Here is a 15,133-nt window from a genome sequence, read left to right as displayed (position 1 = left end):
AATATAATACTATGTTTTCTAACATACTGCTTTATAAATAATAGTTGTATAATTGAGACTATTTTCTAAATGAAATTTTAAATCCTTCCCCCTTCTGGGGGTGGTGTAGGGTGGGGCAGAGGGGCTTCCAACAATTTGTCCAGAGCATTACAATTAAATAGCAAGACTATTAATATTAATATTTTCCACTGTTAATTTCAAAACAAATGTGAAAGACATTTTTAAAGATGCCAATACAGAATCTCTTCCTCAGAAATCTGATGGAAACACGTAATGTACAGTTCTAGTCAACATAATTACTTCATATTATATTTCTTATTCAAGTAAGTTTCAGAAAATCTATTTTTCAGCTGCTATCATTTTGACTAGGTTGTATGTCACTTAACTTAAATGGTATAAAATTAAGATTCCAATATTTTCTATATAGGTGTTGTCACCTTCCAGTTCCTTAAATGTTAAACAGTGACAACAGCACTAAACCATGTGAGACATTTTAAAATATTATAATTATAAAATAAGGTTCTAGAGTAAGAGAAAGAAATATTTGCATTGCTATTATTGGTTATTTAATAATCTTAATTATTACATTTAATTTTGTGAGTACTATTTCTATAGCTCAACATGATTAAGACTCAACTAAAATATTTATTCTAAAATGTTTTCCTTATGAAAACACTCTGGAATGGCCTATACAACCACTGAATTGGGTCTCCCCTGAAGATGCATGAAGAACTCAAAACTGGTTTATCTCATCTTTTTATGATCATGTAATTATTAACCTAGAAAGGCTTCTTGGGAGAAGAAAGCTGTCCTTTTATATTTAATTCCATTTATGTCTTTTTACCAAGTTCTGTGCATATTCTTAGGTGGAAACTCAAAACTATTAATAACAAAGGTGTTACAAATAATCATAAACCACTAGTTCACCATGAGGTTCAATGCTTGGATCAGAATCACTTGATAGACAGCGAATACATTTTGGAACACCCTTTTTGGGAAATGTGTCATCTGTGTAAATGGGCCATCTGTGTCCATTAGCTAATACAGACAAAATCTATAAAGTGGATTCATTCTGACTTTATTTCTTTTCAGCACACACCAGAAAGATCAACAATTCACTTTGTCTTTCATAATTTTCTAAATTCCATATTAGAATAGACTTCTGAATCCTGATGAAAGTTTAAGAGCATCCATATTGTTATCTAGTTCAAAAAGTAATTATAAATATTCTTTAAAATATTTATATCTTCAGAGCACAAAGTCCCTTTTGATCATTCTTTGTGCTTTATCGTCTTAAATATCTTGTGCTCATGTTTGGCTAAATAGTCACCACTTTGCTCCTAGGATAGACGGAACTAGCCCAGCACTGCATGAATGCAGGAGCAGGTAGAGAAGAATGAAAGCTCAGCTTTCTAACTGGCAGCCCGAGTCTCTGACCCCACGCCATGTGCTATGAGCAGGAGTGATGAAGCTATCCTGACTGCAAGCTACTTTCAAATAATGATGCACAAAGTTAATCAAAAGGGCTTCCCTGTTCAATATTTACCTGCTACTCATTGACAGCCACTGTCTGCATTGCCATCTAGGATATATGGGAAGAGATCAAGAATACTGAGCTCAAACAGAACCCGAGTGCCTTGCTGAAGTATCAGGCACAATGAGAGTAGAATTAAGCTGCTCTTCAAACCACCTCTGACACTAAAGACGTCCGTGTGTGTTCCACAGCTGCAACGCACTGCTCCTTCCTGGAGCTGGAGGCCAAATTAGTTGCTAATAATAAGAGGAATGAAAGAAAGAACAACCACATGAGGGAAAAGAAAAAAGGGAGATATTAGGTATCAAAATATAAACATGGAGGGAAAAATAGTAATTTCCTGTATTTGGGCAAAAAAATAATATTCTCTTCTTGATGTGATCTCCTTGCTTTTATGTACTAGGAAAGTCATATCTATCCTGAAAATTATTTTTCTCATTTTAATACACATTATTTTTTAGCTAAAATGTTGAATAGGAAAACACTGATCTTTTCATGAGCTAGTTATTTAAATGCTGTTTGCCAGTCTGTCAATCAAATGTACCATAGGGGATGCTGAGGAGTCTTCAAGCCCACCTCTAAGGAGAGCTAGGTGATCGCAATGATCACAGAACAATACTCTTGTGTTATTTTTGAAACCATCAGCTAGAGGCCAAGGCTCACTCTGAGACCTTATTCATAGTTATTATCCATAGATCTTGGCAGGTTTTGAACAAGGGAATTTAAGGAAGGCAAATCATTCCAAATGTTAACCTTCATTAACTAATTTTTCCTGAACACTCCCTTAGGAATGGTAAACACTATTTAACTATTGGATACTAGGCATTGTTGCAAGTAGTTTATACATGTTAGTTTACTTAAATAGCACAGCAAACCTGTTAAGACTACTCTCATCATTTCACAGAAGGGGAAAATGGGGAATAGAGAGTTCACATGCCTTGTTCAAGATCTCCCAGCATGCAGTACTTCAACATACTGGTCTCCATCAGAACTCTGGACTTGCCCACTCACCTGAAGTTGTCTCCAGTTACATTTTTCACTCCTGAGTTAATACAACCATTATCCTTCTACAAGCACCTTATGAGAATGCCCACTAACCTGAAGTTGTCTCCAGTGACATTTTTCACTGCTGAGTTAACACAACCATTATCCTTCTACAAGTACCTTACGAGGATGTCTGGAGTGAATAAATGAATAAATATCTTTAAGGAACCTACAATCTTACAAAAATATTGTCTATAAAAATACTCTAATAATAGAAGACTGAGTAACATTTAAGTTTGTATCATGCCTCCCCTCTCCATTTGAGTTCCTAGAAGGTATTTATTTGCATATGCACAATCGAGTGCCACCACACATATGATAGAGTCAATGATGTGTGAGGATTTAATCTTTGATTCTTCAATACTGACTTCCCTTTCTCTCTTTACATCACTCCTCAATCCATTCCATCAGGAAATCCTGTCTGTTCTTGCTTCAGCCGATGTCAGAATCCCATCTTTTCTCACCACCTCCTCGTCTACCCCATTCATATGAGCCAACCTGACTAGGGTAACAATCTCCAAGTTAATCTCCCTCCTTCCACACTTGGCCGGCTGAAGCATATCCCCAGCTAGCTGTCAGTCTGATTCTAGAAAATAAGTTGGATCGCATTACTCAAAAGTCACCATTTTAAGTAGAACAACAAAGGCCTTAGCAGGCGTGCCAGGGCCCTATGTGCTGGCTCCCTGTGGCCTCTCCAATCTGGCTCCTGCTACTGTCCTCCACGGTCATGCAGACCCCATCACACTGGCCTCCCTTGTGATCCATCAACTCTAACCTTCAGAGCCTTTGCAGTGGTTGTAGCTCTACCTATAGCAATTTTTCCTGGCTCTCAGGATGCGCAATGTCCTTACTTCCTTTAAGACCTTGCTCAAATGTCATGATTTGAAATGGGATCCCACCTATTTGAAACTATAACCGACCAGTATTAAGCCCAGCACTCCTCATACCTTCTTAACCATCCATATTTTTGTTCCACTGCACTCACTATGGCCTACAAACTATACTAATCAACTTGGTTTTTAATGCTTACTGTTTTACTACCTGTCTCTAATGCCCTGTAACTTTGAGGGGAGAGCTTTGAGTCTTTGTTCATTGATACATTCTAAGTAATAGTTCTTGGTTATAGCAGGTACCCAATTAATGTGATGGATTAAATTAAGAAAAAAGAGAAAGCATTGTGGTAAAGCAAAGACACAGAGTAAATGCATGTGTTGTGCTAATCAAGGTGAGTAAACATAGTTCGTGGATAGGAGTGAAAAGATAGTGCAGAATATATCAGGGTTGGGGAGGCCAGAACAGCTGGAGCAAGACTGGTGAGTTTTAAACATTAAGATTATAGAGCCCTGAGCAGTGAGAGTGAACAGTAACTATTTTTAAGACAGCCAGGCAGATATTTCTTATTCCCTGGGAGGACATTTCATATACAACAGGATTCAAGTATTCATTTAACTAAATCAAACTGAATAGGAGATAAAAGACTACAATAATTTACATATGACATAACAGTTTAGATAGGGTGGCAGAAAAAGAAACACAGTTTCAAAACAAAGCAGGGAGCAAATGGGATACTCAAGGATGAGTCTGAATGACCAGAAGAATTAAGATAAAGCAATAAAGTGCAGGAAGGAGAGAATCCTTACAAGGAAGATGCTGAGTTCTGTTTTGGGTGTAACTGTGCTATCCTGAAGAGAGAGCCCTTGCCTGGGACATCAAAAGGCCCCACTCTGCAGGTCGACTATGCTGTAATTCTTCAAACCACTTAGTTTTCATGACTCAAGAGGATTTTGGGCTTGGTTGGTTTTAGGTGTTTTTGTCCCTCATGCATAATGGAGACAAAACACAGTCTACTATGTTGCTCCAAGAATTGACAATTGCCATGAAACTGCTTAAAAGTCTATGATGAATGCAAGTGGAGCTTGATGTCAACTGAACACAAGTGGGTAGAAGAACAGCAGAAATATAACTTGAGTTTGGAAAGGAATAGGACTTGAGATAAAACTTGGGATTCATTCATTCGTGGGTGATGACTGCAGCTTAAGGACAAATAAAATTTCCAAAAGGGAAGACCTAACTGCCTCCATGCTGGACAGCAGAGTTTTGCACACAAAGGACACTGTATATGCTTGTTAATGAGTAATGTGCAAACATGACAAACTTCCCTGCTCCATAGATACGGTTTCAAGTTCCTTGGAGTCTTACTCTTTGGTGGAAATAGATTTCAGTAGACTATGCTTGAAGAGAGGATGAATGTTTTTTTAAAGAAAAGCCTCATCCTGCTCCAAAGGGCCAGGGAACCCAGTTGAAAAGGGATGATCTTCTGGGCCAGCAGTCCAGTAAATAGCCACCAAATTATACCCTATTAACTGTGCGAATTGCCCAACTTCCTTAACCTCTCTGAGCCTTCGTTATCTTGAGGGCAAAATGAATATACAGTACCTATTTACTTCAAACAGGGGGTTTGAAAGACAATGGGGTAAATGGGGTGCCTGAAGACCAAAGAGCACCAAAGTTGGAACACATTACTACCTTCCCTACTGATTGAAGTATCACCCCTATTACTGCTTCTGGAAAACCAGCCAGCACCGGAGGAAGAACGGTGAAACTACAACCCATCTTCACTGTGAAGAGTTAAATCTTCCGTGGTCTGCAGAAGGATCAATCTAGTCTCACAGTGAAAGGCTCAGCATCAATGAGTCTTTCCTTTTGATGGCAGAATAATTACAGCTGTATTAATTCTCTTCCGTCTGAATCTTGAAGCCTCACATTTTGGGGACACTCTGTACCACACCAAACGTGTCAACTACACATTTCTCAACTAACCCAGTGAAGGTATTTGTGAACCAACCTTGAGGACAAGGATTCTTATTAAAAAATTACAATCTGTTGGCCCACAATTTTAGTTTTCTAGTCTACCCTTCCCTGAGGCATTTCACAACTACCATGATAAATTTTTTTTTTTAAATCTGCATTCTTTATTCCTTCCACCCTCATATAAATTGTTACTAGCTCTGGGCAAGCAGCACTCAGAAAAAGAGGGTAAACAATCTCGCTAATAGATGAATGTATTGATCACCAATTTCACAAGAGTTTAGAACTCCCCATAGCCTCCACCCTCATTCTCCACTGATTTGTGTCCACACCTCTTCTTTTACAAACATAGTGACAATAACACCACTTTCACTGATATTCACTTGACACTTAGGACAACTGGTAAATTTTTTCCAGGGGAAGAGAATCAGAGCTGCTGCTTCTTTTTTTCTCCCTGGAAGTCGTCAAGCAGTTTGGCAGTCCTTGGCAAAGCAAGGTGCTTCCCTAGAAGTGAGCAAAGGCCTCCCAGGAAGAGCTGTAAATGTGTTCTCCACCAGGAGATCCAGCTATGTCCACAGCACACAGGGAGGGAGACTTTGTGCCTACAGAGACTCAACTCCTGAAACAGCTACGTTCTTAGAGTTGGAAAACAGAAGCAAAGAGAAGAATCAGCAAAAAGACCATGTACCTGTGGTTCAAGGCCAAGGCACACAATTGACTGTGATTCACTCTGTGCACCCCTGATGGACACCCCTCAAGAAAACTATGCCTCCATCAGGCTTATGTTGGTGAAAGTGCAAGTGGTGAACAACTGTTAGCGAGGAAAATAGGCCTCTCCTCACTGGCACCTAGTAAGAAAAAGCAGAGTGAGGACCTTAATATAATCTAATAAATAAATGATTGCTTTTAGTGTTTATTGCTAGGATCCTTTATACCTGGGCTAAGGGCAAGGAAGGGATATTTTATCTTAAATAAGGCACAATTGACATAAATCTCAAGCACTCAAGAGAAAAAAATCCGCACACTGATGTGAATTACAAAGGTCTCAAATTTACCAATGGAAAGTCTTTCCTCACATGCTGGTCATTGAACCAAAATCCTCTCAGGACCCAGACCTCTCTCTGCTTTGAGAACTAAATGAAAACATCCCAATGCTGAACACAGTAAATAGAATTCTCCTTTTAAGCAACCTAAAGGATGATGCAGCAAACGTTGCATGTGACAAAATGAGCTTATAAAGGGTCTAGAAAACTCCAGCTAATATCACTTAGTCACCTCTTAGAACATACATAATCTGCTCTGCCATGTTTCTTTCACCCACCACACCCTTGTCATCAGCTTCATCCTCTAACTTCTAAAATTATTTCCACAATGATAGACTATCTAGATAAAAGTAACTATTCCCTACCATGTCAATAATCTTTCTGCTCAAAACCTTATCAGTAATGCCACTGATAAATATATCACTAGTTTTTGCTGGGGCAATTTTAATTCACATAAAAAAATTGAAATTTTCCCAACAAGAAAGTGATAAAAATCCAGAAAGGATATCTAAATTATGCCAGAAAATATATATATCATGTAAGAAAAGAAATCTGTTCAGAACATGATTTTTATATGAAAGCGGACCAGACTGTCCAGCTTCCCTTCATAAGCTGCTTATATATTTGGCACCAGAATTTTCCCAGCTGAGAAAACTTGGGAGCGGTTTCAAAAGAAATACCTATATATGTGGATATACATCTATCAAAAGTGATATGCATATAAATGCACACAATTATATGTAAGAATGCAAGATAGACATCAAATTGTTTACAGCGAGGATCAAGTGCCTCAATTACAAATGACATTGACTTTTTATTTACATTCATCTGCATTTTCTGAATGTTCCAGAATGAAAGGTATCACATCTCTATTCAAAAAGTTATTCCAAGTGAAAACACTAAAGCTCATGTAGGAATCCCCCTTTCACCAAGTCAGAGCCACAGCATAGACTGGACATAGTGAAAGGAAATTCCAAGAATATCCCCTCAATGCTCCTTGATGGCCCTTCACTGCGTGCCCTGTAAGGCTCCAATGTGACACAAATCCAAGGTCATTTACTGAGCCAACAACAGTATATTTCCTGAATAACAAATACATGGAAATAAAAATTTTGAGTAGGGTTAAGTTGTAATCATAATTTTATACCCTTGTTGTTGACAGACTATTAGGAGAGGTATGCTAATTATATATGTGTACACACACATATTCCTTAAATGGGTTAAATCCTGGTACATTTTTTCTATTGTAAGCACACTGCTTATATTTATATTTTAACAACATAGGTCATGCCACTTTTGATTATATGTGACATTCCACAGTATTTTTATGTACTTCTCACAAGGAAGACTGTATTTTCTGGAGTGTTCTAAGAATATGAATCTTTCTGGTATATGAAATTAATTTACCAGATCCTGAATATTCACTAAAATTCACAATGATCTACTCAATGGAATACTATAATTTGAATGATACAAAATATGACTATTCTCACATTTGTATTCTATGAACTTTATTACCAAATGACAAATAGACAATTCAGGATGTATTCCTTTAAGAACTTTAATTTCTTCATCATTTTCATAATCACAATTTAACTTGAACATCGAAGGCTTGATATTTCCATTTTGCAGACAAAAGCTTTATGAGGTAAACAGTTGTACTCTAACTTAGAAGAGTGACAAATGGGTAGTGCTACTCATTTCGGGAGTACCTACTAAAGGCCAGTTACTGTAATAAGTGTCTTTGTAATTTAGACCTCAGGTGCTGACAGAAGTTTAATGCAGGTGTTAGTAACCGTTCCCTGTAAAAGGTGTTAGTAACCTTTCCCATATGGTTTCTTTCCTCTGCTCACTTCAGCCAGAGTACAAAATCAGCCACAGACAGTGCATCAATGGACATGTGTGGTTCTGTTCTAATAAAACCATTTATCTATGACTCTTATATACACAATAAAATACTACTCAGCAATCAAAAAAGATAAACTCATGCCATTTGCAGCAACATGGTTGGAGCTGGAAGGGATTAAGCTAAGCAAAACAAGTCAGAAGGAAAAATAAATTATCACATAGTTTCACATATATGCAGAGTATAGAGAAACTGAACAAAGGGTCAAAAAAAAGGGCAAAACTTACAAGCTGACCATAGATCTGAGGTATGCAGCAGGGGAGGGGATGGAGGAGGGATTAAAACGGGGGAGGAAAGAGCACAAGGGACTGTGGTGATGGTTTATGGGTGATGTGATAGTGGGAGAACCATGGGGACTACACCTGAGAGATCAAATATGGTACAGAAACTAACAACGATGTAAGAAAATTAATTACTTTGTTTTATTTTTTTAAAGATTTACTTATTTATTTATATAAGCACGGGGTACAATCAGAAGCGCAGGAGGGTGAGAGAATTCACCAGAGCCAGAGCAGGGAGCAGAACAGTCAGAAGGACCAAAGTACACTGCTGAGGGGAGCAGTGGGCGGCAGGAGAGGTCTGCGCGCCATGTGGGACCCTCACCAGGGGCCGTGTGGAGCGAACCAGCGCTACAGAGGCTGCAGGCAGCTTCGCAGCCCAGTGCTCAACCGCTGTGCCACCAGGGGAGGCCCTAAATTTAATTATTTTAAAAAAAAAACACAAAAATTCAGTGGTGCAAACACAAATGGAACTATATGCCACTTCTTAACCTAAATAAAATGATCTACTTTAGCTCTATTAAGTCTGTTTTCTATAAAATGGTGGTAATAATCATGCCAAGTCCACAAATTTATCATAAGAATCTTTTTCTAGTGTATGTCAAGCTCTTAACCCACAGCCTCATATCAGTATTTGGTCAAAGTAATGTTAGTTATTACCATTTCATCAGCATATTTATCCTCAAAAAAAAACTATGAGATAGTTATTATTTTATCCCTATTTTAGAGGTACTGCAACAGAAGATTAAAGTGTTAAGTAACTTGGGTCACTTATGTAGCTTTATAAAGCAGCAATTATCTAGTAGATAATTGTCGAGCTAGGATTAAACCCAGATCCATGTTGAGGTTTTAACCACCTCCAGCAATGATTAAATACTATTGCATTGACTTGTGGATCTCTTCAAATAGATTGCTCATAGTCAAAGGGTAAAGCATAATTCTTCTGTGGTGTGCATAAAAATAACCACCAAAATTCACTGAAGACACATGTACACACCAAACACACAAAATAAGCAGTTGTTAGGTAGAGAATTTAAAACATAGTTTATGTACAAGTTTACTGTTATTTTTTTTAAATCTGGGCACAAGCACATTACTCTGTCTGCCTCTCAGTCACCATCAGGGATTTCAAGCACAGTTGTCCAACAGCACGCCTGCCACAGGGTCACTGTCGTTCTGTTCCTCTCACCTTGACCTTTAATTTCTGCTCTCAAGTTTCTAGAGTTCTCAGACATATTGCAGGTATGTCACTAACCAATTATTTTTAAAAATCTAGGCAGTCACTTCTCTCATAATGAAAATATACACTCTGGTGAAACCAATTAATATTCTTTCATTTTAAATTATGCCTCCTGTGCCTGTCCATTTTTGCCCTCTGGCATTCGTTTATCTTGAATTACAAGTTGTCTGTGAGGAGAAAAGCAAATACAGGCCACCTAAGCCAGGAAAAGCAATGATTTGTAGACAGGTCCTGAACTGGATTTCCTATTGGGAAGAGTCCTCCAAAATGTTTATAAATCAAAAAGAACTTCACACTAACAGAGTGACTGCATGACATTCTTCCATGCAAAGCACACTAAATGAGTTTCTAAACAGGGTGAGGCCAGTGGCCACTCCCACAGCAGGTTTCTGCCTCAGGTTGAACTACTTCCGGAGTAATTCTCCAACATGCAGTCCAGACCACACTGTTCCTCTCCTGAACATCCTCCAGGGGCTCTCCTGGGATGACAATACTTTTGTCCACTTCCTCTCCACCCTCAATGCCCACTTATGATTTTTTGCACAGTCATACCTGCCTTTTAGCCCAAATCACCTCCTTCATCCACAAGATCAAATATCTCCTGCACCATGAAGACATCTTGTGGCTATTAAGAATAACCCCTTCATACTGCCAGCTCCGTAGTTTCCACTCATCTGCCTAAAAGTACTTTATACAGAACCCCAGTTACTCCTTTATATCTCAGTCTTCTAAGCTTCGGGAGGGCACTGAGTAAGTCAGTTGGTATAGAACACTACCTAACCTGTGGGTGATGATCAAAATATATTTGTTAAATGAAAGAATAAATTAGTTCCCTTTTAAGCTAGTCTGGTATTAGTCCTACATAATAGACTTTCATGCCAACTACGTTGCCAAGATATGCCACTTCAAGTCATTTACAGGCAAAAGCATTGGTGTGATGCTAAAATTAACTTAGAGAAACCACCAGAAACCATGCTGAGGTCTGAAAGGCATGATGTGGAAATTAGAATTCATTTGGATGTTGAAAGGCTTGAAGCAGTTCTTGCTACAAAGTTCAATGTCTATTTAACATGCAGATTCTATTAGAGCTCTTTATGAAGTTCATTGTATATTTCTTTTTTCTCTATCTTTGTTATTTACTGATCCTAACACAACTGGCATAAATTATTCTTACGTGTCTGCTTGGGGGGGAGGGTGACTGTGTAATAGCAAATCAATCAATCAATCAGGTTAAGCAACCAGCAAAAGAATTCACTGCTGCTGCTGGAGCCTCCTTGACCTTTGCCTTCCCTTCAGCACAGGTGACCACCTGGCCCCCCAGCAGCCTGCCTGACAAGGCACCTGCCTTGTCTCCTTAATTGGGATAACACATGCACGTGGCTAGCACTCTGTCTGGCACAAGATGGCTGAAAAGACAAGACAAGTTCCTTCCTTCCCTCATTCTCCTCTTCGCCCTGGTCCTTGTTAACTCCTCTCATGTGAATCTGAACCTTATGATTTCCCAACCCATGCTCCTCCGCCAAGGCCAGCCTTAACTCTGTATACAGTAGGAAAACACCTACATGCTGTTCTTGTTCAGGAAAGGGTGAAAAACAAATCATATACACACCCTTCAACCCCAAGTCAATTTCTGTAAGTCCTTTCATGGGGTCTGAAATTATTCTGCTGGAGAAAACTCCCTTTTTTCTGGAATTCTTTCCCTTGGAGTTGCTTATTAAAATGCAAATGGCCCCGAGAAGTGTAATATTATCAGTTAACAACACCTGATCTGCAATGAGGGGTACAGACAAAAACGCCCTGTGGGGACAAGCCTTGGGCATAAAACACTAACCTAGGATCCCTCTAGGTAGAATGAATTTCACAGATGAGGAAAAGGGCTTGGGATAGAGAATAGACACTGTTTACAATTTTGCAAGTGGCCCCTTCTGCTTTAGGTGACACTATCCAGTCAATTACAACACCTCGTGGTCTTTGCTGTACTTTGAGACTGGGAACCCTGGGTTAAACCCCTTTGTTTAAAATAGGCCCTGTGGTACCTATAGCAACAGTACAGCATATGCTCAATAAATGTTTGTAATTTAAGTTCCAGGCTCCCCAGACTCACTGTCTTTTCTAATAATTGGCAATTGGTTGTTGGTGGAAACATTTGAAGGATACTCACTCTTCTTCAAATGCCCCCACAGTCATGTTGAAACAGATGGCTGAAAAGAGACAAATTTTGAGGCAGCACAGGCCTTTCTCAGTCGACTCTTTCTTACCTAGTTATATTGCTTCACAGTAAAATATTAACACAGGTGATTTTCCAGGGACTTATTGTTACAATTCTATCTCATGTCCAGGAGTTTTACTTCCTCTGATCATTTTTTCAAAAAAAGCAAGAAAATATTTTAAAGTTATTAGAGTTGTTATAGAGGGGAAGAGTGTCATTTTTTTTTTCCCTCTCCAGACTCATTATACTGCTTTTTACGTTAACGTTTAGGAAAATAGCATGAGCAGTTTCAATTTGGAGGAAGAAACTTTGGCATCTCCAATGAAATCCACTACTTTACAGAGGGGTTTACTAGACTCCAGAGATACTATTACAAACTATAATAGTTGAAAATTGGGGAGAAGGGCCTGGGACCTTAAACATTTGAGTACTCAGCAAAAGTGGTAGCTTATATAGAACAATGAAATTTCTAAAATACTTCACAAATGATTGGTGTTTTTGAAGCTACCGTATTCCTACCCTTTGCCCAAAAGCTTAGTATTACCAATTCCAATGTGAAGTTTTGAACTGGCACATCATATGCATTTAAGAATCTAGGATAACTATTACCATTATTTTGAAACCATAGATATTTTGAAAATAATCACAGGTTTTATATTTCTGCCTTTTATATTTCATTATTAAAAGTTTAGTTTAATTATTTTAAATTCCCGGTGACATTTACATGCAATATATTAATGTTTTTCCATGTAAGAATTCACAAAACGCCACATATTTTGTATTTTACAATTAGCTGCCAGCAAGAGGCTACTTGCTTTGCAGCATTTTCCAATTTTCATGATGTAAATAGTCCCCCAATTTCAAGTTATGACTAACATGAGGTCAGCTATCATGGAATAGGAAAAAAGTGCCCAGGATCTGCTCTAAGGAGCCTATCTGTGTTGAATCCAGCACAAGCCTGGATAGGGCAGAATTTTATTCCACAGACCCTTTCTACAGAACTGGCCATTTCTTTCTCTAATAACCCTACATAATAACACACCTTATATGTTATGATTTTGTATTTACCTACTCAACTCACTACCCTAGTGACTTCCCATCTTTTGGGGGATATAAGACACAGTGAGAAATACATACCACCTCATGGCCCACCCCATGTATACACATCTCTGCATTTTAATAAACACATACAAAACCATAAAACAAAAAGTCTCACAAAATAAAATGCAGTCTTACTAAGTGCAATGCACAAGATTTTTCTATTCTCTTCCATTTCATTTTCAAAATTCTGATCTTGAACCACTAAATTGGACTCATAGCCAACTATTTGGGTAGGGACCCCAAAATTGAAAACAGTGCTATAATGGACTCTAAACTCAATGAACACAGGATTATTTGTCATGCCTGTATGTCATCTATCCCCATGTCTGGTACTAATTATTGAGGCCCAAGAAGGTTAAGTAACTTGTCGAGAGACATACCTGCCATCATTGATAAAAGATCCCTCAAGGCAAGTGATAACTCGTTACCCAGAATCAGGATATTCACGGTTTGACATTGAAAGCTAGAGTGGTCTTCCAAGACAGCCCCTTCACCAGAAATTGATGGAGAATGCTTTTAAAAATTGTACTGACCCTGCAATTGATGAAAGTTTGGCCCTTTACCTAGAGTAGCTCTAAAAAAAAAAAAAAAAAAAAAAACAGCTGCCTAGGATGACTACGCAAATTCAAGTGAAAACATCTTTTCCCCATTATTGATAATAGTCACCTTGGAAGCATGTTGAAAAGATACTCATCTTTCTTCACAAAACTTTATCAATCCTCAAGGAATGGAGCTATATAAATGCTGATTAATATGTACTTTATAGAGATATACCCCTTTATAAGCATTGACACCAACTTTCTAACAACCACATGCCAAAAACTTACTTGGAGAAAATATTCAGAATACAAAATCTGAATCCATGGGCTTTTCTCTTAAGTCCTACTGCACCACAAGCTTTTTCATAGGTGCTAGTAAACATACACTATAGTTTCAAGACAATCCAGATAAGCATCTTCACTAAAATACACAACACCATTAATCATCTCAGTGACAGTGCTCCAATTTAACATCTTGGGGATTTCCTCCCCTTCTTCATCATTTATTTGCCAATATTTCCTTGTTATGAATATCCCCCTAGTGACTTTCCCTGGCAGTCACAGCTGTGCTGCCTACTGTGTCTACCTTGACTACAAATAACACCAATTCTTTTTTTTTTTTTAAGAAAAAAGCAAGCATTTTTGATAATACCTACAGTTAGAAGGGCGCCGTGGCTCCGACTGCATCCCAGGTTACCTCATCCACGCTTCTGACTTTAAAGGTACAAGCCTAAGCCTTTAAGTAACTTCAGACACGTGAGACTGGCTTAATTATAAATGAACAACAGTTGGCTATGGGCTTCAATTACTAGACTGGTCAAAAATCAACTGCTACTTTAATATAGTTCTTAAAGGACCCCCTTCTTATAACACAAAAGACTTCAAAGTATCAAGTTACCACAACAAAGTCACAAAATCTCTAACAAATGATGGAAACGTGCTCAGCAAGAATCACAATAAATAGGATTTAGAAGACAAGAATTATTTAAAAATAATAATCAAAACAATTTTCTACTCTAGTTCACCAACTCTGGTGAAAAGAGTTAACACTATCTTGGGAACAGAATATCAAGAAATAAAGCCTGAGATGCAGCAGATACAGGGGACAGTCCCAGCTCCATCCGGGATCCTCTCTGCTCCACTTCAGAGAGCAGCCTTGCAGGCTCCAGGATTTCCTGAGAGTGCGTAAACTGGAAACCATGAAAGAAAATGCTGCACAACCAATTGGAAGAGCATGTGAAAGTAAGACTCAGCAACTGTATTCAGAAGGGAATTTTAAGGAAGCAAAGTATTTTTTTAAATAGTGAAACTCTAGTGCAAAAAAGTTAAGAATTTGAAGACAAAAACACACCAAAGTATATTTGCAAAGTATCTGGCAAGACTAATGCCTTCAGTGGAATTATGCTGATCTGACTTTACATTTTCTACAGG

The 15,133-nt window shown here is 38.2% G+C and overlaps 1 protein-coding gene across 10 annotated transcripts in view; it reads right to left on the bottom strand.

The window, feature by feature from the left end:
• NPAS3 (neuronal PAS domain protein 3) overlaps nucleotides 1–15,133 on the bottom strand; it is an 846,848-nt gene that overhangs the window by 718,912 nt on the left and 112,803 nt on the right. The gene's annotated exons all lie outside the window — the stretch shown is intronic.

The sequence above is a fragment of the Talpa occidentalis genome, unplaced genomic scaffold, assembly GCF_014898055.3.
Source record: "Talpa occidentalis isolate TD23 unplaced genomic scaffold, MPIMG_talOcc4v2.1 talOcc4.11, whole genome shotgun sequence".
NCBI classification, from domain to species: domain Eukaryota; kingdom Metazoa; phylum Chordata; class Mammalia; order Eulipotyphla; family Talpidae; genus Talpa; species Talpa occidentalis.
The sequence above is the reverse complement of the archived record's forward strand: the minus strand, read 5'-3'. Positions and strand labels throughout refer to the sequence as shown.